The sequence below is a fragment of the Saccopteryx leptura genome, chromosome 3 (assembly GCF_036850995.1).
Source record: "Saccopteryx leptura isolate mSacLep1 chromosome 3, mSacLep1_pri_phased_curated, whole genome shotgun sequence".
NCBI lineage: Eukaryota > Metazoa > Chordata > Mammalia > Chiroptera > Emballonuridae > Saccopteryx > Saccopteryx leptura.
In genome coordinates, this window is record NC_089505.1 from 191,405,635 (window position 1) to 191,430,215 (window position 24,581).

Consider the following 24,581-nt stretch of genomic DNA (forward strand, 5'->3'; position numbering starts at 1 on the left):
TACATTTTATTTTCATTGAGTGATAAATAAAAATAAATAAGACAACCCCCCCTCCCCCAAAAAAAACAGGAGTTGGTGTATTTCACACTTGGAATTTCTAGGCATGGTCTATCAGATAGTCTCCTTCAACTGATACAACCATTTCTCTCCACCTCCATGCTTTTAGGCTGAGCCACTGTCATTTCCTACCTGGGCCACTGTAACAGCCTCCTTGCTCTTTCTGTCTCCCTTCAGTCAACTCTGAGCTTAGTGGCCAGGGAAACCTGGTAGAAAAGCAAGGTCAAGGCCCCCTCTAATCAAAGCCCTCTCATGGCTTCATGTCTCACAGTGGCTGCTGGGTGAGCTGCCCTCACCCCATCTCTCTTCTTCCTTTCCTACTACTTTCTACTCACTCACTCATACCTCTCCTGCTGGCCTGATCCCTTTGCTACATATTTCAGAATCTATGTATTCACTGTTTATTCTCTGTCTAAAATGTTCTACCCCAGTTATCTATGTGGTTCACTCTCTCACCTCCACAGGTCCCTGCTAACATGTTGCCTGCTACTGAAGCTTTCTCCAATTTCCCCCTTTACTCCCTGTGGTTCTTACCCAGTTTTCTTTTTTTCTCTTGTACTTCTCATATGCTGAATACTTCTCTTACTCATTTTGTTCACAGTCTGTCTTTCCTCAGTGAATGTGCCCATGGAGGGCAGCAATGCCTGCCAAATGCTCACACAGAACAGTGCCTGGCGCAGAACTGGTGTCCCAGACGGAGAGCTTAGTAAGTCTATGAAAGGCTTCAGGGTGGTGGTCAGGAGAGGAACATGTGTGGGGTTTCCCTCAAACTGGAGGTGTAGCCTAGAAGGCCACAGAGGCATACACTTCCACTTGCACAGTGCATTTCATAAACCTGTACTAGTTACCAATCATTAAAAAATTGGTGACTTCACATAAATCCAGGTAATTGGCATCCTCTTAAGAGGCATAGGAAGATCAGATGTGTCTTCCTCTCCATGACAATGATGAGTGAAACTGAGCAGTAGCCACCCACTGAGCACTTTGATGGGACACCTTCTCCTGCTTCTCTCACTTACCCAGCTGCTGGTCCATGGTTGAGTCTGTGGAGGCAGGAGGAGAGGAGGTTATGGGCTGGGGAAGTGGGGGCAGGTACCAGCCTCCATCCTAGATGTTACTTTATCAATGAAGGAAAAGTGTCCCTGGTATTTAACTGCCCAGGTTCCCACTGGCCACTACTCCCAGCTTTCTGGTCCCTCTGATCTTCAAGCTGCAGAACCCTTTGTCACATCCTAGCTCCTTAGCAATGGCAGCGTGAAAGGTAGGTAGTCAAGAATGGATGGAATAAGATGCAATTTGTCTATTGATAAAGTTCATGTGGTTCTCTACACACTTCAGAAGTGGAAAGCAGCCATAAAGCACTGTTTTGCTAAACTGGGTAAACCTTTGGTGTCATCAGCTAAGTCCTCCTGAGCACGTCTTATACATATCAACCAGGATGCTCACTGAACAGAACTAATTAAAAGGAAAAAAAAGACAAGAAAGAGTAAGTTTCCAGCATCTAAGGAGTTATTGTGATTAACAAGTAAAAGGGAAAATGATATTACTATTCTTCACCCTGTATTCATTATATCTTTTGATGTTATGTCCTTTTCTCACTCCTGCCTTACTGCATGTGGTTTTGCTTTTGGAAGAGTTGAGTCAGAAATACTAAATCAAGTTTCTGTTAGTAGATTTGGAAATAATGTAAGACTTGTCAATTAGTTCTATTATTTATGAATATTGCTCTTCCACCTGACATGCTTGCAACATTAAAAAGATACAGAAATGACCTATTAACACATATTAGTTACTGTCACTTACATGTAAGTTTCTTCAAAATTTAAAAAGCACACACAGATCTCCTGTCTCATCCTCTGTTATTAAGGACACTAACCCCATCATGAGGACCCCACCCTTATGACCTCATCTAACCCCAAATACCTCACAAAGGCTCCACCTCCAAATACTATCACATTAGGGGGTGAGGGCTTCAACATATAAATTTTGCAGGGAAAAAGCTTTCAGTTCTCATCATAGGCCACAGGGAAACAAAGATAAATGAGACAATGAAACCCTCTGGCACTCACAGTTTGCATAGAGATGAACACAAAATGCTCTGGGAAATCGTAGGGGTAACAACAGCTCTTGATGAACACAAGGGATAGTTCATTCAGGAAGTGGTAGTCACTGCTCCCTTGGCCCCCATGGCCAGTGCTGGTGGAGACTTGTTCTTCTCCATTTTGCTATCACACCATTCTTCTTGGTTCCCCAGAAACAAGAAAGGAGAGTACACTTGTATTCTAACATGTCTATGAACCACCTTCAGGACTCTGGCAGTCCTTGGGGTATGCCTGAAGGAGGAATGCTGAGGGGAAGGTGGCTTTCCCATGTCTATTGGGTGGAAGCTGTAACTTAGCATAGACAAGCCTTAATTATCTGGCACTGGTCCAGCCCAGTTCTAGGCATGCATCATGGGTCCAATCTAAAGAGATAAGTGAATAAATGAATTTGGAAATATGGGAGGCAGGAATGCTTCATGTCAAGTTATCAAGTTGAAGGGGTGCCTTTTGAGAAGTGTGAGAGAGGAATGGCAGAAATAGACCCCCGGACATTTGTCTGGCTGCAAACTTGTGCTAATGGACTAAGGCAAGGGTGATCACCCATATTTGTCTCTCCTTCTTACACCTGCTGGTACCAGAGCATAACTAACTATCCACTTTTCCCCATTTCTTCAGGAAGTGTTGAAATACTTTAGCAAACAGTAAACCTGCTGGCACTTCCTGGCGTCCCAGAGTTCCATGGGTCTTGCAGGCAAATTAGATCCAAAACATCATACGTTCTTTATTGTGGGACCATCTCATTTCTGCTGAGGGTGGGGTGACATCAAACCCTAAGAGCTAAGGACCCTCCCCATTCTAATATACCCGATGATTGTCAATGCTTCCAGAAGGAGCTTCTCTTAAAGGAACTTTGTCAATAACTATAACCCTTTAAATAAGTCACTGAATTCAAGTTTCCACATCTGTAGCAGGAGGGGATAGAATGAGATAGTCTGTAAGATAGTCAAGTAAAGAGAAGGATACCAGCATGGAGTCAGACTCCTCCTACACACATCGAATCCTGTGAAAAGTAAATTGAAAGGAAATAGGAAGGAGAGACAGCACATATTGAATTTCTCATTAGCTCCACTGCCTGGTTCTCATTAGTGAGCCTTCTGGGTTCTGGGCACAAGGGCCAGGAGTTATTTTTGTGGCTGAATAGCACATGTGAAATGTAGGCTATTTTTAATCCATATTATATAAGCTCCACACTTTACTATCTTATAAAGTAATGGGCAATGCTCAAGAAAAACCCCCACCAGAATGACGGGCTAATCCTTGAGGGGAAAATATTGCTGTTCTGCATAAGCTTTTGCTCTCTGCTTAATTAATCTCTAAAACTTTCAGGCCTTAATGAGAATAATTAGAGTTGACAGTACTGAGCTTAATGCACAGCTACAGACAACAAAAATCGTGTTCGGTTTATAAGCTTCCCCGAGCTTGCTGAAAGACAGGCTAATGTTATTTACAGAGTCTGGAGGAACGTTCCGTCTTGAAATGTGCCTAGAGCTCCCTGAGGACAATTTCTCTGAGGAGCAGGCTCTATAGCCCCCTACCGTACCCCTCTTTGTGGATTCCACTCTATAACAAGCCCTGGTCTAGACAGAACCTGGCTAGAAATTCCCTTAACCACCCGGCCAGACTACATTTATCATCACATTGAGTGTAATGCTCTTGCAAAACCTCCAGGCCTCTCCGGTTCAAATAATGAATCGAGGGAGCCAGAGCGCTGCGGTGCGCTTACTGTACACCGGTTGGCGTTGGCCTGCTTCTGGAAATGCCTCATTTTCCAGAAAAGCATTCATTTGTCAACAGAGGGATAATGCTAACACCTTAAAGACAACTCAGACAGAAGGCAAGAAGAGGAGGCCATGGTGGGCGCAGGTGCTCTGATTTGTTAGCCCCATGCTAACAATGGTGTAAATCTCCTAGGCGGCAGTTTGGACTCCCCTCCCCAGATGTAGAGTCTGGAAGCATCCCTTGGGTGCAGCAGCGGCGACTGAGTTTGTCTATCTGCCCCCTGGAAGCTTCTTACAGAGCAGCAGAACCAGCAGACAGGTGACAGGCTCTGGGCCTTTCTGCAGTGGAGCTGTTGGACTGGACACACAGACTTGGAGAGATGACATCTGGGTCCCTAGGAGTGAGGATGGGATTTTACACATTCAGTTGGGGGTAATGAAAGCAGGAAGCATGAGAGTGGTGGGCAAAGCTTCCTAAACGATCCTCCAGGGTTTATAAGAAGCATCATAATGTCCACTTGGAGACAGTTCTTTCTCTGAATCGAAACACAGCATGTGAGCAAAATGACTGCCCATGCTTCTTAGTTTTAAAAGACTTCAGAATTCTTGAAGATCTATGAGAATAGAGTAAAGGGGTACCACATGTTAGTAGAAAGCCATCATGGGACCCTTTACAAATAAAATTCAGGCCCTGGCCAGTTAGCTCAGTGGTAGAGCGTCGGCCTGGCGTGCATAAGTCCCGGGTTTGATTCCCGGCCAGGGCACACAGGAGAAGCGCCCATCTGCTTCTCTACCCCTCCCCCTCTCCTTCCTCTCTGTCTCTCTCTTCCCCTCCCGCAGCCGAGGCTTCACTGGAGCAAAGATGGCCCGGGCGCTGGGGATGGTTCCTTGGCCTCTGCCCCAGGTGCTAGAGTGGCTCTGGTCGCAGCAGAGCGATGCCCCGGAGGGGCAGAGCATCGCCCCCTGGTGGGCAGAGCGTCGCCCCCTGGTGGGCGTGCCGGGTGGATCCCAGTCGGGCGCATGCGGGAGTCTGTCTGACTGTCTCTCCCCATTTCCGGCTTCAGAAAAATACAGAAAAATAAATAAATAAAAAATAAAAAAAAATAAAATTCACACACACACACACACACACACACACACACACACACACACACACACACACGAATGTAAGGACAGGAACTTTGTCCCTGTAAATGGCACTAGGATAGAGAGTTTGTTTTTAATTTTCAAACAGGGATCTAAAACAGACTTCAAAGGCCATTTAAGCTGATAGTTTTATTTTCTCCTTGAGGAGGAGGAAAGATGAATAAGCATAAAGCCAGATCATTCTCAAAATAATTGCAGCCCTGACATATCTAAATGAGTTTGTAAAAGAAAATACAGTGGCAATTGATCTTATTAATTAGAGATGTACCAGGATCGTAATACCCACTTATTCACAGACTGCCTGCAGCTACAAAAATAAATAAAATAAAATAAAATAAAATAAACCACATTCTCTTGGGGAACACAGTTTCTTTCCCTCCCTGCCCTAGAAAGTCAGTGGGAGAGGAACCCCCCCCCCCCTTGTTATTGCTTTTCCCCTCCAGAGTGGGAAGCAGTCTTTCGAGAACAGTTGGTGCTGGTGTCCTCTCTGCCTGGAGAGCCCAGGGCTTACACTGTATTCTGCAATGCTGTGTCTAGTGCACTGGTTTGTCACAATTGATTGAACATGTAATCTGACAAACAAACAAACAAACAAAAAATGTGCTACAAGAAAATGGGAGAGTGTTTTTTTCAGCCTGTATGTGTCATTCACTGGTGAGTGATGGCAGCGGGAGCGCATGGCAGGTGGACCCAACTCTGTCAATTGCTCATTCTGTCTCCACACCCCCAGAATCCGATTTCTACTAACAACTGCTTAGCATATGGAATCAACTTGAATGCAACAGTCTGATGATAAAATGCAAAGTGGAAATTACCTCTGAAGGGGGCCCAGCCCTGAATCATTGGAGGTGAAGCTTTCGGTTGGCTGGATTTAAAGCTTATGTGCACTTTTCATGTGTTATTGCAGAAGAGTGAGAATGGGACAGATGAAAGAGAAGAGGAAAGGCAGGAGAAAGGGAAGAGGTGGAAGAATAATGAGCTAACTATTTAGCATTGGGAAGAATGGTTGATGCTACTCCAATGATGTCAGTGTGAGTGTGTGTGTGTATGTGCATGCATGTGTGAGTGCACAGATGTTTTACACAGATGTAGGCAGGGGAATCAAAATGGGAGGGCAGCCACGGTACCAACAGTTGTAAAGTGAGTGGGAGCCCAAGCTCAGGGCTGAGTAGGTCTCTGAGATGGACACCCTGTCAGGGACCTGAACTTGCCCATTGAGGAAAGGAGTTCTCTGATTTGCACTAAGGTACAGTGGAGGCCAGAGGTGCGCTGGCAGGCAGAAGAGTGGTGTCATTTGAAAACAAAGCAGGGCAACAGGTTTGATACTAAAAGTGACCCATGTCACCCTTTATCTTCCAACCTGTCTTGATAGAAAAACGCATGGCTCCAGATATATTTTGATATCCCCCATGCAAAATAAAATAAATAAATTGCTAACTAGCTAACTAAAGGAATGGACCTATCAAAAGGATACGACACTCAGACTACAGTGGCCACAAATTGACTTGATTGGAGTAATGAGATTACATTTATTATAAGATTCTGAATAATTTCAGAGAGGACCTGACAGCTTTCACTGGGTATAAAGATGCCAAAGTCCATCTTGCTTTGGTCCTACATCCTGAAGCAGAGCCTTCATTGAGGTGTGATGAAAGAATGTGCCTTCATGTCCCCGGGAGTAGGTACTCACCAGTTCTGATTCCTCTAATTAACTAGGCTATTAACTAGGATGACTGCACATGCAAGAGCTGCTGTGCAGGTGCCAGAGAACAAATGTTGTGGAAAACTACATGCCCAAGAGCAGGACTCCAGTTCTGCCTGGAATAGTCAACAGGCCCAGTCAGGGAGAAGAAAAGAATGCTCCCAACAGATCAAAGCCCTGAGTCTCTTAAAATGGAAATGAACATTTTTAAAAAGGCTTTTCTCAAGGGAGGAATATGTAGTAAATCAGAACTTTTGAAAGACAACTGGTACCTGTGCTGGTTTTGTATAACTTGCCATTTAATACAATAGAAGTTCTATTTTTGACCCTTTAGGGAAATATACAGCCCCATCTGAAATTTACAGAACAAAATAATTTAACTTTTTTTTTAATCTCATTTTTTTAAATAAATTTTTTGATGGAGACAAATAATCTGGGAGCTTTCTTTTTACAGCTTCATGATGAGGCCAGGTCATTTAACAAGAGAGAAATGGTTTTCTGTGCATACCAATTCATCTTAGTCAGTTTTTGGCAAGTTGCATCCAGCGTCTGAGATCTCAGGATCTGTGAAGAGAAGCCAGTGCATAGAATGTCAAAAAAAACTATTTTTGGATGTCCTTCGTAAGGCCTTGATGATAATGAAAAGCACTGATAAGCTCATTGCATATTGTGTCTTCTATGATGTGTGTATACACAGAGAATTTGAAGCCAGAGACTATAGTATTTCATTCATTCCCAGTGCTGGAGAAAAAACAAAAGTACTCAGTAGACATTTGAATTCAGTTTTTGGATGTTTTCTTTTTCTTTCCTAATCCCTGTAATCCTGGGTACACAGTCTATCCACAATATATTCTTGTCCACAGTCTTGTAAAATCTTACCTGTCCTTGATCATGTTTGGACTGAATACAGTTGATCTGTGAAAGTAGTCACAGATCTACTTTCTTATAACCAGAGCCTTGAATTGATCAAAGTCTCCTTCTACTGTTATTTCAGAGATAGAGCCTCGTTTTCATGAGTAGGTGCAGCAGATGCTGCAAGAGACGTCTTTCATTGACTCTCATCACTACATTCCATCTTTCTGCCGAGTCTGGAGAGTGACTGTCTCCACAGCATCCAGCTGGCATTCCGCGACACCAACTTCGATTCCAGGGCCAAGAGATGGCAGCATCTGAGGAATGACTCAAAGACCACATGGAGTTCAGTGTTTCATGTTTTCTTTGATTGCAGGCCAGTAAAGACCATGGCCTCACATAATTTTTCTGCTGGGTGTGGAACAGTGCCATAGGAAGATAATTCATGAGAACAAATTATCAAGTTTCTGCTCAGAACTGAATGGAAAAAAACTTGGTCCAAAAAAAAAAAAAAAAAAAAAAAAAAAAAAAAAAAAAAAAGAAAAGAAATCTTAGTCCAGCAAAAGAGACAAAAAACAAAATTTATATCTTTAGCTTTGGGAATCTACATTTATTATTTCTCTCACTTGACTTGAAAAAGGATAAAAATCTGGCCACAAAGCTCTTGTTGGGTTATACAATAAATAAGATTTTTAATTATGCGTTAGAGCCTGAGCCATAGTAGTAGCTAATATTTGCTTTGTGTTCCTCGGTTCATATGTATTTTCCCTATATATTTAAACTTCATATTATCCTTGAATGCAGATATTTTTCTTTTGCCATTCATTATTAACCGATAAGAAAATTAAATCTTTATGAGAGGTCACATGAACAGTACCAGTATGAGCAATTTAACCCAAGCCCTCTGAATCCTGGGACCTTTGTTTCAGCAACAAGGTGATTTGTTAAATCTTACACCAATTCTCCAGCACCACTGGGTAGCCACCATTCAATTCATTTCTGACACTACCCAGAGTTTGTATGAGATCTCATAAGTTCAAGGTGAAGGTTCCCAACAAGACTGAACTTCCTTCCAACGCCAGTTACAGGTGGGGTCCCAAGCTACCTACAATTCTCTTTGACTTGGCTACAAATTTGGGGTTTCCCACACCTCCTTTGGTTTGAGAATTCACTAGAATGACTCACAAAAAAACAGGAAAGTGCTGTACTTATAATGACCATTTTATTGTAAAATATACAAATGGACATTCAAACAAAGAGAGACATAGTGCAGGGTCTTGGGGAATGGAGGGTGATTCAGATTCCATGCTCTTTATTCAGAATCCAGATGTATCCCCTTCTGGCACATCAATGTATTCACAAACTTGGATGCTCTCTGACCCTCCTTGTTGCAGTATTTTCTTTCTTTAAATCAAGATTTCATTATATAATTATAATTGATTAAGTCATTGATTATGTGACTAAGCTCAATTTTCAGTCTTGTCCCTTCATGGGGTTAGAGGCTTAGGCTGAAATTCCAACCCTCTAATCATGTGGTTAGTTCTGGCCATCAGCCCTGCATCCTCAACCTGAAGCTATTTAGGAGCCCTAAAATGTGTCATCTCATTAGCATAAACTTAGGTATGGCAGAAAGGTGCTGATTATAAATAATAACAAGACACTTGGATCACCCAGGATCACCCAAGGGCTTTTGAAACTCTGTGCCAGAAACTGGGGACAAACACTGGTTATATTTTTTATTATATCACAGTGGTCTACAAGTAGGTAAATTTCAACTAGGGATACCCAACACCTTTCCTCACTCTTGAAGGTGCAAGCTGCCCCCAACTTCCAGATGTAGATCTATTCCCTTTCCTTGAATGTAGGCTGACCACATGATGTGCTGTGACTAACAGAATGCAAAGAAAGTGACATTCTACAACTTCTGAGCCCAACCCTTAAGAGAACTGATGCACCACTTTTTCTCTCTTGGAACCATTTACTTTGGAAGTCAGCAGCCATGCTTTGACTTAAATGTTTGCCTGACCTGTGGTGGTGCAGTGGATAAAGCATCGACCTGGAAATGCTGAGGTCGCCGGTTCGAAACCCTGGGCTTGCCTGGTCAAGGCACATATGGGAGTTGATGCTTCCAGCTCCTCCCCCCCCTTCTCTCTCTCTGTCTCTCCTCTCTCTCTCTCTCTCTGTCTCTCCCTCTCCTCTCTAAAATGAATAAAGAAAGAAAGAAAGAAAGAAAGAAAGAAAGAAAGAAAGAAAGAAAATAAAGTAAATGTTGAATGTTTGCATGACCAGAGACTATATTGAGAGAGAGTTTGGAGGAGGAGAGGCCGTCTTAGATGCTCCTTCTCCCACCAATCTCCTGGCTGAACATAGCCATGTCAGTTACCCAGCTACAGCAGGTAGAGAGGAAGAACTCCTAAATGATCCCAGTCAACCTACAGCATTGCGAGAAATCATATATTTTGGTATTAAAGCTATATATTTAGGACAGTTTGTTACACAGTAGCACATAACTGAAACATGGATCCAATGAGATCCTTCTAATAGTTTAGTATTTTGGCAACAAAACCTCACAAAATGTCCTTCCCAGAAGCTTCTCAGTTATGCAGAATTCTGTTATATAGAGAAGAATGCTAAAGTGAGGTCAATGTAAGAAAAAGATAGGGAATCATGTCTTGATTAATGTTTTAAAATTTATTTATTGATTTGAGAGAAAAAGAGAGACAGAAACATCAATCTGTTCCTGTGTGTGCCCTGACCAGTGATCGAACCCTCAACTTTTACATACTGGGACAATGTTCTAACCAACCAAGCTATCCGGCCAGGGCCGATTAATTTTGGTAGTGCTTTCCCCAGCATTTCTTTTATCTGTCTGCCTCTCATTGCCTTCCATGTACTTCCTGTGTCCTTCCAGTTCAGTCCTTTGGTGAACCTAATACAAGGACAATTGTAAACTAATAAAACTTCTTCCTAAACATCCATGCAAGGACTTACTTAATCAAGGAGTTTTTGTTACTCATTATTAGAACTATTTTTAGTCAACATTTTGGAGAACTTATAACTAAAGACCCACCAAAGTAGTGGAATTTTAAAAAGAAATCTACCATCTTCTATCTATCTATCTATCTATCTATCTATCTATCTATCTATCTATCTATCTATCTACCTACCTACCTATCATCTATCATATATATATATATAATATATTATATAATAGATACAGTTTTTCTAAAAAGTTCAAGAAAAGAGAATACAGTTAGTTGGCACTATACTCAGTATACTCCATACAGTCATTCAGGGACCCAGGTTCCTTCCATTATGCTTCAGTGCCATCTCCGAGGGTATGGGTCAATGTCGGGTTCTCTTGGTTCCTGAAGGATGATGTAAGTCATGTAGAGTTTGTGCACAATATTTTAAATCAAGGTCTGTAAATGACCCAACAGCACTTCTATTTTCCACTGAGAACTTTGTCATGTGACCATTTCTGGTAGTCATCAGCAGGGTAGCTATGTGCCCAGGGGGCATTTGATTATTGCAGAAGTCACATACTCAGCTTCTACACTTCTCCAAGTGAAGAAACAATGGGTTTTGGTAAATAATTATACATACTTTCAACAGATGTCTTACAGCATCTAAAGACAATTTCAAGAAAATTAGCATTAAAAAGAATTAAACAATAGCAGCATCATTGTAATAATTAGATTGACTATCAACAAGGCTTATATTTTGAAGGACTATAATTCATTTTTGGTATGTATAAAGACTGAAATGTTTGCTGTAAAAACTCATTAAATTATTTCTACTTATACTTAATATGCTACCCTTTTCATTACCTCAGTCTTATCCTGAGAGCCAGGAGTGGGCACAGCTCAGCAGCTTCTGGTCCCGAGGAGATATGGAATGATTGGCATGTAGCAGCTCCCATTCTGTCTTCTAGTTACTTCAAAATGACTCCCCAAATAAGTCTGGAGAGCTGCTTCCTTTTTTCCTTGACTTCCAATACCCTTGTATTTTCACTGGTGTGAAGTTGTGAGGGAAAACTTGCACCTCATCTTATTTTGTGTTACTTAGGAATTGCCACATATCAAATGGACATATTTGATTCAATCGCATACATTTAAATGTTTAAAATGTGAGGAGTGTTCAAGGGATGCCATTTTACTTAGCAGTCAATGCTAACATCATTTTTTGAAATGCTCCCCATTTCCATGATGTAGCCAAAGCTTTATTTATCATCAGATTTGCATTTTGCGATGTGTTTTAGAGGCAGCCAAATTCATCTAACAGCAAGCTCATTTAATGCAAGTACATTTAAATGTGGCTGCGTTAAAATGGACCACCCTGTCTAAATGCTCCTCCGGATGTAATTAGAAGAAGCTTGAGTTCCAATGATGGGGGAAAAGAGATAAACTGAATGATCTCTCTCTGCCTGGGTATTTGTTGATCATGCACCAATAAGACTTTATCATGAAATGATTTATGTTTAATGTAATTTCCCCATAAACAGTTTAATAAGATGTAGTTTAGGAATGACACACCACATTCAAACAGACATCCAAAATGAACAAATCATCACATTCCAGTTTCCAGCATCTCTTTTCTCTTCGAAAAAGAGAAAGTAGGAGAAGAGAAAAAGAAAGAAAGAAAAAAAAAAGAGAGAGAAAAAAACAGTTATGAACACTCTATACTTAATTTTGACTTATATTCAAAAGCATCTTGTTATCTCAGCAGCAAACTAAGAGTCTGTCCCTTCTCTTCACTTCCATCCCAGCTGCAATGATTGACGGTAATGTTACTTGGGAACTCTTCACAGAAAAAGTCACCATCCAAATAGGATCTGGTAGAATTAGCATGCTTGTCAAGTCTCTCAGCCCCTACACAATGAAGAACCTCAAAAGAGAGCTGCCACTTTCCAAGTCCTGGTGGATCCAAGCTTGGCACCAACCATTGAAAATAAAAGCCCATTAAGCTTGCAGGACATACTTGCACATTTTTGGGAGCCACCAAGTTTTAAAGAGTTGAGCCAGTTCAGTGGTTATATTACCAGACCAGGATTGCCTAGGCAATGTAAGTAGTTGCCATGGAAACCCCAATGCTGTGCCCATCAACAGCTTTACAATTTTGACGTTTCAGAAAGTGACTATTTAAGAATTTCAGTTAGAGCAGAAATATACACATTTAAGTGAACAAAATGCTTAAAAATTGTATGGGAAATAATTTAGATTTGATTTTTAATTAGAAGGCAGACCCCCTAAATATACTCTTTGTGTGAAATGATCTTTGAGAAGAATATAAAGAAAAAGGATGGCAAAATTCTTTTATCCACTTTCCTTTTTTGGAAAACAAATAGACGCCAAGAATAAATAAGTTATGAAAAATGATCAACAGATTTTTTTTTAAAACAGGGTAGCCACAATATGCCATGCTTATTAAGTTGGAACTCATGTATATTATTAAGAAAAAAATTTAGAATTGTTTTTATTTGCAACTCCCTGTACCTATAGAGTTCTGGCAGGGTATTCTCTTCACAACTCTGCTGTAAGAGATAGTAATCTTACTTTCTTTTTGTGTTAAGGGAAATTGAAGCTTCTGGGGATGGGAGATGGGCTCCAAGCAAGGGAGTGCTTAATATTCCAAATTGGGACCAAATTCCAATCTCATTGGACTCTGGATGCTCTTGAACTCATGGAGGACAGCAGCTCATATGACAACTGTGATATCAATTCATGCTTTAAACAGAAATTCAGGCCCCATTACAAAAATAATATGAAACAAGACATAAAGCCATTTAAGAACAGAACTCAAATCTATTAACAGAAGAAACAGGTCCTGTTACTAGAGATGCCCAAGGTAAATAATAATAATTTACACTAGTTAATACTACTATTAATACTAATACCAGAATCACTACTAAAACGCTGTGCTAGTTATTCTTGGTTAGTCTCCTCCAGCAGATCCATGTTCTGGAGCCCCAGGTCTGACCACAGAGACTGCATCACCTGAATGTGCCCTCTGCTTCCAGTGAGTTTGGGAGATGAAGACATAAGCAGGAGATCAGAGCGAGGAGAAGAGAAAGGTCAGTGTGTTCATTTCCTCAGTTTCTGACTCCCCTCTTCCACAGCTCCAGCCTCAGACTGTTGATGTCTTTGGTCATTTCTCCCTCCCTCATTAACTCCTAAAACCTGCCATCACCTTTGCAAGTAATACTGACACTTGATAGCTCTTCAGTTAAACTTTTTGTACCATCTGTGTCCTGCCCAGACCTGACTGTCAAAATAGCAAACATTTGTATAAATGCTTACTCTATCTTGGCCACAATTCTAAGCTTTATGGATATTAGCTCTAATCTTTGCAATAATAATCTTTGCAACTTATGAGGTAGGTGCTACTACTATACCCATTTTATAGATGAATGATTAAGGCAGAAATTGTTGAAATGCTTTTCAAATCTTCAGAAACCCCCTGTGAATTGGGGGTGGGGAACCGCACTAAAAGAGAGAAAGGTTGGAGAGAGCTCAATGGCTCCATGATTCAAAGGCACTCTCACCTCCCTGCCCAGTGGGTTTCCTCTCTCCACCCTGTCCAGTCACTTACCTCTGGTTTTTGCCATAGGATTCGATGGTACGGTTTTACTCTCCATATCTGGTTTTCTGCCAGAAGCTCTCACCTGGAGAACAGGATAGTAAAGATTCCCTGCTGCTGACGGCAGAGAGCAAAGGGCCCCCTGGTCTCTGTAGGCTTCTGGGAGAAGGGGAGCCGGAGGAACCCATGCATGTACACATACAATAAGAGTGTAAACGTGTTCAGTCCTGGCCTGGTAACACTGGGTGCCCTGTGATGGCTTTAATCAAGTAACTAGAAGTACTTTGGAGTGAGGGGAATGGTGAAGAAGGCAGGGAGATTCTTTTAGAAAACTGGTTCAAAGGTTTTAGAAGTTCTCACACCCAGAATAAGATCTTTTCCCACCAGCCCACCAATTACATCTTCTTCCTTCCCACCCCCCATGCTCCCTCCAGCTGAACCTTAGGCTGCCAGTTGCCCTTTTGGGAAATGTCCTTCTGTTTCTTTCCCAAGGTTTTCTTGGTGTCCATTTTAATTCGATGTTATATTCTGAGAGAAGAGAAGGAAACAGAGAAACACTTGTGAGGCGTCACTTGTTCTGGTCCACTGGTACCTGTGGGTGGATGTTTTTACTAGTGGTAACAGGGACACACTGCACAAGCACGAAGGGTCAGCTACTATCCTGGGCACTGGAACAAAGAACTGAAGCAAACAAACCAACAGACAATATTCCTGGCCTGGAAAGACCGTGAAGGCAAAGCGACTTCTCACTTGGCACTGAAACAAAGACTTGAAACAAAACCAAACCAAACCAAAAACATAACCAAATAAAATCACACAAAAGCATTATAGCAGCATCTCAGGCGCTACTGTTCTCCCAGAGCCTGGCCAGGTCCTGTCACATACACAGTGCTTACTAAATCAGTGAGTGAGTAAAGAAATAAATCTTTGATTCACAGATAAATGCATGCCTGTGGCCAGATATAAAGACTATCAAGGTATTGAAGAGGAAGAACTTAAGACAGGGGTCATTGCCTGCTCCCGTGGAGGTCCTCCTGGCCTCAGACTTCCTCTGTGTCTGTTGCACTCACGGCCTGAGGCTCAGGAGTGGGTGCTCATAGGTGTGTTTGGGAGGTTGTAAACATGGGAAGAGCTCATTCATAACACTCTGCTCCTCTCTCCAAACAGCTTACAGCTGCTGGCCTGAGTCAGGCTGCCTCTGCCCTCTTCCACAGTGATGGGCCTGGGGCTGGGAGGGGCATAGCCCACCTTTGAAGCAAGACAGCCTGGGGCACATGCAGCAGCTTTGAGCCACAGTCATCAAGCTGTGTCCCAGGTCATTCTACCACTTAAAGCTGTGAGCTCAGCCCTCTACTTCTCCTGTATCCTCATTTCTCCTGCAAAGAGGTCACGTTTAGCAGTCTTGTTTCATGGCCAACAGCAGCCTGGATCTGTTTCATTCATTTCACAGATGGGACAGTAAGCAAGAGGCTCAGTCTCTCTGAGGCCCCTCCTTGCACGCTGATGACTTTAGCAGAACACTGTAAACCACTCCGGGCTCTCCTAGGGCCAACTGAGGCCCAGGAGGTCTTGAGCCCAGGGGTGGACACAGACCTCGGCAATGGCTTTAACTCTCAGGCCAGTCTGAAGGGCTGGAGGATCCCTTCCTCCATGGAGAGGGCTTATGTTGACCCAAGGAAATCCTGGCAGGGCAGTGGAATAGGAAATCAACCCTGCTTTATTTTTCTTTCTTCAGCCAAAAAGATGGGCATCTAGAGCTTTCCCTTGGTATAGGAGAGGTAGCTGAAAAATATATATTTGGTCAGAAAAATATAGCATTACTTTTATAATTCATGCTGACCAGAGATCTCAAAACTGCTCACTATTTCTGTCATCAGACTCTGCAGTCCTAACTAACATCAGCTCTCTAATGTACCTTTCTATTTTAAAATGAGGTGGAAAGAAATGATTAATTAATCTTTACTTTTAAACAATTTTGAGATTTTTGAACTTCGATAGCTATAAGACTTTTGGTTAAAAATATTTTGACATGTTGATTTGAAATAAATTGCTTACATTATTTAAAACATCTATGCCATTTCAGTATTTACAATTATATAATGCATCAAAATGTAACTTTTTTCCAAAGAACATTTCTATTCTGGTTCATGGTTTCACTACAGCCCCCCGGGGATGAAGCTCAGCAAAGATACCAACCACTTCACTTTGAAAGAGACCAGTCACACAGACCCGGGGCCACCAGGCTGGCTTGTGGCAAAGCAGGATTTGAACCTGAGCCTGCCTGACTCTGAAGTATGTGCTCTTTAATTGAACTGCTGTATTGAAGTTGTAGTTCCCTTTAGAAACATCTGGTAAACTTCATTCCTTAGTGTCATTATAATTCCATGCAACCAGCATTCTCTCTGCCACTGCCAAGAAGCAAGCCCCGTGTTAGGTCAGGGGTGTGGAGATGAGTAGCTCACAGTCTACTTAAGGAGACAGGAAGCCACAGAGTATTCAGCAATAAGTCTTCTTCATTCTTCGTTCAATTAACTTTGCTAAGAACCTTCAAAACCCATATTAGAAACATTCATGGCAAAACCCACAACATGCACACATGCACACAAACTGTTACCCAGTTGGAGAAGGTTAGGTCAAGTAAACTTATATGAAGCAGGAAAGAATTTTGGACTTCATTTAATTAATTTCATCAGGGGTCACAGTCTGCCGTTAGATGAGATGCAGTCATGACTGCACTTCTCCAAGGAGAGACCTGACATCAGTAAAGTCATTAGGGACCCTTCTGGAATTTCCAAAGCAGTTAATGGAAGAAAGATAGGCATTCAGCTTCCTCGCTTGTGGGAGCCTTCAAGGACTTCAGCCAGATTGATTCCAGAGTCTTCCACCCTTCCTTCCGCAGCCTCTAACTTAGTTTTTGAGTAGGACCTACAATAGGATTGAATTAAATTTTAACGTTTTATATTAGAACATTTAAACTATATGTGTAAGTACAGAGAATAATTTCTACATGTACTCATCATCCACCACTCAGTCTCAATAATCATCAATATTGTACCTATTTCATCTCCTTTTCTCCTCTACTTTGGTGGGTTTTGTTGTTTGTTTGTTGAAGGTATCATTTCACTCCTAAATACTTGCAGGAGTTAACATTTTAAGCAGCAGTTAGACACGGGGACAGGGACCCGGCGCGACATGTGCTGGGTTCCCTCTGGTGCCGCCTGAGCTTTAAGGGCCCTGGTTTCTAGAGAATTTTCCTAATTAAATTGCACCTATTAATCTGAGTGTTGGCTTTCACAATTCCTTCTTGATAGTTCTTACTATGTTTGCTTTGAGAATAAGGTTTTGTACCTCTGTTTAAAAACAAGCCTGAATAGCCTGATTTGCTTTGAGAGAAAAGCAGAAGGAGCCAGTCAACATTTTGAGTGAATAAAGGAAAAGCATAGTCAGATGTGTGTAACTAACAGTCATTGAGCAAAGATCAGCATGATTTAAAAACAGAGGGAAATTTCCCAGACATTGAGATAAACAGATGCTGTTCATTGTACGGAATGCCCCGGGTTGCCCGCCAACCATTGCTAGTGTTAAATCACAGGATTTATTTTAGTATGAAAAAGGACTTTGGAGACAAATTGTTTGAGTCAACATCCTCTCATCAGAGGACATTATTAAGATTTAGAAATTCAGAGATAGTAGTAACCTTAAAAAAATTACTTAGCCACACAGTTTGCTTTGTAATGCTAATGTCTGAGGCACTAACCACTCTATAACTGCCTACAAATACTGATGGCAATATTAGGAGATGAAGAGAGACCTTTCCGAGAACTTGGCAAAGGGTGAGCTAGCCCTAAGCTTCTTTAACAGCCGAAGTTTTCTTCAAGGAAAGGGTTTGCTTCGTTAGTAACTGATACATGGTGGTCTGGTACTACATACATACTAGAACATAACACAAAACTACCTGTACAATAAGGAAATCACCAATTTCAAGGAAAAGGCCTCTCCAGTGGCATGGCTAGATCAGATCTGAGAGTGGGGCTGTCATGACGTTGGACACCCTGAGCCTCTCTGCTCTGGGAAAAGGCAGGCCTCACAAGACACAACTCCGACCCCACTGGAGGAAATATAATTCCAGACATGCATCTAGCTGGCAATAGGTAAGCTACAGGATCTAGAAAGATAAAAGAAAATGAGTTCACTCAGTATAAATGGTTCACAGAGGTGGGTATGACCCCAGCTGCAAGAAATCAAGCTTTGCAAGCTCTTCAGCCCTGACCTGCTTCTGATGCCTCCAAGTTTGTACCATGCCCATTTTCATTACAGGAGCTGGTGGTGGTGCCCAGACTCAGCTTTCATCTGTTCATAAAGGTGTGGTGCTACCTGAATGTCCCCTAGTGCAGATACTATTGATGCAAGAAGGTGAGCCACACTAAATCCCTCTATGCGTGGGGTGCTGGCTGCTGCCCTGTGAGAAAAGAGAAAAATAGCTCTCTGTAATATGGTTTGTTGAACATTATGGGCTACCTCAGAATAAGTTCAATTCTCTTCTGTGACTGGCCATAATTCAGTACTGCAATTCCTCTACTAGACAGATATTTTTCAAATTACTTGGAAGCGCAGAGATAGGCCCAGCCTGGAAACGGTCACGGAGTTCCTCCCTGAGTTAGCGCAGGTCCCAAAGGGGCAAGGTGCAGTGTGTGACCTGTTCCAGGAATACTCTTTACCCTGAAAAACTGAGCCTCAAATATTCTCAGCCTGCTGTCTCCAGGGTAATTAAAGGGAGAGAGTAAATCACACCTGAAACACAGCCCTGAGTGCTTAAGTCCATGTCAGTCAGCAAGACTGACATCCACACAGAGTGGAGGGACCTGGGGTTTGCATTATACACAGCACCCCATGAGATCATTAGGACGACTTCAAGTCTAGGGCTTTCTGGGTAACCACAGCCCCTCCCTTTTGCCCAAGTAAATGCAATCAGATTCAACTGGGAACAAATTAGGGAGGCCAAATAAAGCACACTTACTGAAAACCAGCAAGAAGTTCAACTGTCCGCTCTTAGAAAATATTAGAGACCATTTAGCAACATGAGACCATTTGTGATGGATATAAATAGGCCCTGAATGGAGAGGCCCAGGCTGGAGCTGAGGGCCAGCATCCAGGTGAGATCAAATGTGATCAAGGGCTTGGCCCCAGACTAAGCTGGGCTCGTGTAAGTCCCCATTAGCTGATGAGCGAAGACTGCCCGGCGAACCAGATGTGTGAAAATTGGCCAGGCACCAACTTTCCAAACCCATGACATGTTTTCTCAGTAGACTTATTTGTATAATTTCCCCTGTAAGAGGAAAAATGGCATTGGCAGCATTTTCCAAAAGCCTGGCATGGTGTCAATTTCAGTCCCTTAAAACTTAGGGTTCTAAAGGGGATCCGTAACTGAAGTCCTGGCCAGCCGTTTAAAAAAATAAATAAATATATATATATATGGTTTTTTTTCTTCCCTGTTTCCTTTTAGACCTCATAGTCACACCTCATATGTTAAGATTCTAATTTGTTTAACATCAAGGTGCTGAGCATAAAGGCACCACTAAATACTGATGGACAGGGCAGTTATTGGGAGCAATAAATGCGGTGGGGGAGTGTGGTGAGGGAGAAAAGCACACAGATGATTCTCATTTCCTAATAGGCGTTCTGCCTGGAAACCTGTATAAAGACCTGAAATATGTATTGCTCTAAGGACTGCGAGTGTTCAAAATGTCATCTTAAATTAGTAAGTGTCTTTAAATCTTCACTCTTTTGTCACGTTTTAGTAATGTTTATTACACACCGTAAATCTTACTCATACTCACATAAATCAAGCCCTTCGACACAAGGGAGACAAGTACTTCTCACTGATCTAAAATTCTGGAGTGGTGGATAACATCAAATATTATGACTGAACAAAAGAAAACTCTCCAGAGGAAACTGGTCTGGGGGAAAGAACAACAACTTTTGACCTCCATGAGTAAGGAAATATCTCTAAAATTCTGTTCAGTGTTTTTAGGGGTTCAAATAAATGGTTTGTGTTTCTAACAAAAAATTATTAAATGAGAGGTGGGGAGGCAGAGAGACAGACTCCTGCATGTGTCCTGATGGTATCCACCCGGCAAGCCCCCTGCCAGGTAATGCTCTGCCGCTTGGTGAGAGCTATTTTAGCCTGAGACAAAGCCATGGAGTCATACTCAGCACCCAGGGCTAACTTGCTCAAACCATCTGAGCCATGTGTGGGAGAGGAAGTTAGAAAGAGAGAAGGCGGTGGGGGGGAGAAGTAGATGGTAGCTTTTCCTGTGTGCCCTGATGGGGAATTGAATCCAGGACTTCCACACTCCAGGCCAACACTCTACTACTGAGCCAACCAGCCAGGGTCTCTTAATGAAAGATTAAATAAGTCATTTCAGATATGCCTACATTTCAGACCAATTTCAGTAAGTATGGTAATAGTAACACTATTAATAAAGTAAGTTGACCAGTTATAAAAATTTGTTAAGATAGTACCCTAAAAAGGAGTAAATTATGATGCATCAGGGTTATCTGCAGTATAATTTGAGCAGCTGCAAGAGCTAAAGGTGTGTGAGAAGAGAATTTGGTTAGAAGGCTTGGCATGGCTTCTCCCAGACTTCCAGGTGTCAGAGACCAGGGAAACCTTTTATAATTTTTAGAGACCAACATATGTGTGATCGCTTTTAATTTTTCCAAATAAGGACATTTTTAAAAAGTCATTATTATTATTTGCATACTCTAAACAGTAGAGATCCCTCTATTCACAGTTTTAAAAATTAAGCAAATTTAGCTTAAGGGAAAACTGACCTATGGTTCTTTATCATTTTATGGTAAAATGTTCTTAGCAATGGAATGCCAACAATCACTTTGGAATTGCTTTGGGTTTCAGGGCAACCTATGTCCAATCCCAATGAGATCAATATTTTAGGAAGATATTGGCCACCTTGCACCTTGGTCACATGAACTCTGCCCCAAGAGGTGTTAGTCTGCTGACAGCATGGGTCCCTGATCACAGGAACATGCAGCTTGACTACCTCGGTGTTGGGGACAGTTACCCGTTAATTCTGTTCTGCCGGGGAGGTCAGACATGGCTTGGTGGAAACAATGGCTGGCCGAGGTACTCTGACTAAGCCACATCCTCCCTGAATGTTATAAAGTCCTTGTGCTTCCAAGTTTTAGTGCAAGAGACGCCATTCTTGTAAATCAATGCTGACCAACCCCCTCTACCCTGGATAGACTAGAACAAGGGTTGGCAAACTTGGCTGATCAGAAGAACAATGTAGAAATCATTTTAAAAATGCAACTTTGGGTCCCGACCTTGGAAATTCCAATGTAGTGAATCTGGGGGATACTCTACATTAAGCTAGAATTCTTAAAAATAAGACTTCCCAGTGACTCTGGAGCCTCGGTCACAGACCACAGTGTGGAGCCCTTTCTCTCCTGGGTCCTCCTGTCCCAGGACAAACTTGGTATCATAGCTCTTATAAAACTTAAGGAACATACTGGATTGCTTTTCTCCCTTGGCAACTGTCTCACCCCTGCACTGAAGCATGCATGCACATGCATACACACACATACACATCCCAAATTATAAAAACTTTAGGCAAGAAAATGACTAACTCATGTTAGCTTCCACAGTAGCTAATGTAGTGCCTGGCAATTCATAGGGACTAACTAAATCAATCTTTATACAGTGTATATCAGTAAATGAGTCCTTTTAACTCTGTAGTTCTGCATTTCTCTCTTCCCCATTGATAAGCAGTGAACCAGGGAAATAGAAAGTTTAGGCTCACAAAGAATGATAAATAGGGAGCTAGGAGGCCATGACATTACAGAAAGATCTGGGACTGAGTTGCACCACTAGAACTAAGGAACCATAAGCCACACACTTTAACTTGCTTCACTCTAAAATTCAATGAGGAATAGGTGGACATAATTTTCTATAAAAAATTAGATACTGGCCTGCATGTTTTGTAATACTTAAGTCAAGGAATTATATAATTTTAAGGAAAACACAGTTCCAGCCTAAAGGGGTGCCCCTTAAATTAAATTTTTATGATTATTCTTTTAAATAAAAAGATTTTTGGATTTTTCTCTTTCTCAGTAGTACCATACATTTCCTCACTGATGACATATAGAGCAATTACACAAGACTTTATCTGAGTTCTTATTAAAGATCTTTCTTTAAAACATATATCTTGTGTCTGACCAGTGGTGGTGCAGTGGATACAGCACCTAGCCAGGACTCTGTGGGCCCCAGTTCAAAATCCCGAGTCTCCAGCTAGAGAGTAGGTTTGATGACTTGAGCACAGGCTCACCAGCTTGAGTGCTGGATCATTGACATGATCCCAAGGTCACTGGTTTGAACTCAAATGTCATTGACTAAAGCTCAAGGTCAGTGACTTGAACCCAAGGTTGCTGGCTTGAGCAAGAGGTCACTGGATCAGCTTGAGCCCCCTTGTCAAGGTACAAATGAGAGGCAATCAATAAACAATTAAAGTGAAAAAACTACAAGTTGATGCTTCTCATCTCTCTCCTCCCTCCTTCTCTCCCTTTCTGTCTCTTTCTGTTAAAAAAATTTTATATATGTGTGTGTGTATATATATATAGTGACTGATGTTATCAGTTGTCACTAAATCAGCTAATAACCTAAACAACAACAAATAGAAAGCCAGTCAAAAGACTAAAAGCCAAAGTACTCATCAGTTTTAAAAGATGAGAAATTTTAATACTCACCCTAGCATTCAGCACACATCCAGACTGTGATGTGAACATTGCCTTCATTTAGTGGAATATTTTCAGCGTAAACTGAAGTTAATATAGATTGGTGTCAACTACCACCTGTCAGATGAGGCTGGAAATCTGTGTCACCATGTGAAATGGACCACAAGAAATAAATAACCTCCAAAGTGGTCGTCCACAAATATTGACACACAGGGCCAGGAATCTACATAAGTGATAGGCAACGTGGCGTGGACATAAACGTCAGGGCTTGCACATTTATGAATCCTGGATGATCTACTTTTCATAAATCTGCTTAGCACTAATGACTGGAATGCATTTTTAATAAATTAATTTTGAATAGATGGTGCTCTGGAGAGGAGTTGGGACTTGCTTTCATGTTATTAATAGTTAAAATGGAAGCATCAATTTAGGCTCACATCTGCCGCTGTTGTCATAGAGTCCAACCAAAATGACCCCCACGACAGATGACCCTGATCTGTGCAGAGCTGTGTAGCCCTTAAAACTCTTCAATGGATTTTCAAAGACATTATCATTTTTGACAACTGACCCATTATGTTGAGAGTATCTGTTTTAAGCTGTTTCTCTTATAGTCCTGACAAAAACCATCTGATCCACACACCACCCCCTTTGTTTGGTTCCCACTGCAGATCTGCGAGGCAGCTGAGTGGTGCTGGGGTGAAGCGTCTGTTACGATGATGGTGAAGTTTCAACTGAGACAAAGAGGATAGGGTCCACGTGCCTGCTTTATCCAACTGACCTAAAAAGAACAAAGTCTGCATCAATGCCTGCAGGTTAATCCTTAAGATCCCAAACTTTCAAACATAATGTGTATATAAGTGTCAACGTGTTTATAGGTCTGCAATGCCTAAAATTGGGTGAAGCCAGTGTAAGAAAGAGTGAAAGACCTCATTTGGTGGCTGCAACTGCTCCACAACACCTTTCCTGTATACCAGGGGTCCCCAAACTTTTTACACAGGGGGCCAGTTCACTGTCCCTCAGACCATTGGAGGGCCAGACTATAAAAAAACTGTGAACAAATCCTTATGCACACTGCACATATCTTATTTTAAAGTAAGAAAACAAAATGGGAACAAATACAATATTTAAAATAAAGAACAAGTAAATTTAAATCAACAAGCTGACCAGTATTTCAGTGGGAACTATGCTCCTGTCACTGACCACCAATGAAAGAGGTGCCCCTTCCAGAAGTGCAGCGGGGGCCGGATAAATGGCCTCAGGGGGCCGCATGTGGCCCGTGGGGCTGTAGTTTGGGGACCCCTGCTGTATACAGGATGCAACTGGATCTCCGGAGACCTAATTCCCTGTGGTCACAAGTATGCAAACTCCCAGAATGCAAGGTTGTTTCTGCTGTTGACTTGGAAACAGGCAGCACCTATCCCATGGTGGCACTTAGTAGGTACTTGGTACATTTGTGTTCAAGGAATGATTAATAAATGGATTCTCTGATTTCTGTAATAAGCAAAATAGCTTCACATTATTTTAATACCCAATGTCATTGTCAGTCTGTCCCCGTTTTTTGCAGTGACCTATCTTCCCAGACAACTTGGATGGGTGTGATAATTACCGCTTGCCTTACATAAATAAGAGATAATCGTTTTCCTTACATCCACCAAACTCTCAGGGATATCCAGG

General features: G+C 41.9%; 2 long non-coding RNA genes across 2 annotated transcripts; both read right to left on the reverse strand.

Annotated features, from left to right (window-relative positions):
- Positions 1 to 10,808: 10,808 nt before the first annotated feature.
- On the reverse strand, positions 10,809 to 14,679 carry LOC136397767 (uncharacterized). The gene is made up of 4 exons (XR_010749916.1): positions 14,597 to 14,679; positions 14,169 to 14,241; positions 11,408 to 12,176; positions 10,809 to 11,206 (listed from the first exon to the last, which is right to left on the reverse strand). It is a non-coding gene; the product is annotated as an uncharacterized lncRNA (long non-coding RNA).
- Positions 14,680 to 16,745: 2,066 nt separating this feature from the next.
- LOC136397768 (uncharacterized) lies at positions 16,746 to 23,106 on the reverse strand. The gene is made up of 4 exons (XR_010749917.1): positions 22,920 to 23,106; positions 18,427 to 18,615; positions 18,112 to 18,321; positions 16,746 to 17,081 (listed from the first exon to the last, which is right to left on the reverse strand). It is a non-coding gene; the product is annotated as an uncharacterized lncRNA (long non-coding RNA).
- Between the last annotated feature and the right edge of the window lie 1,475 nt (positions 23,107 to 24,581).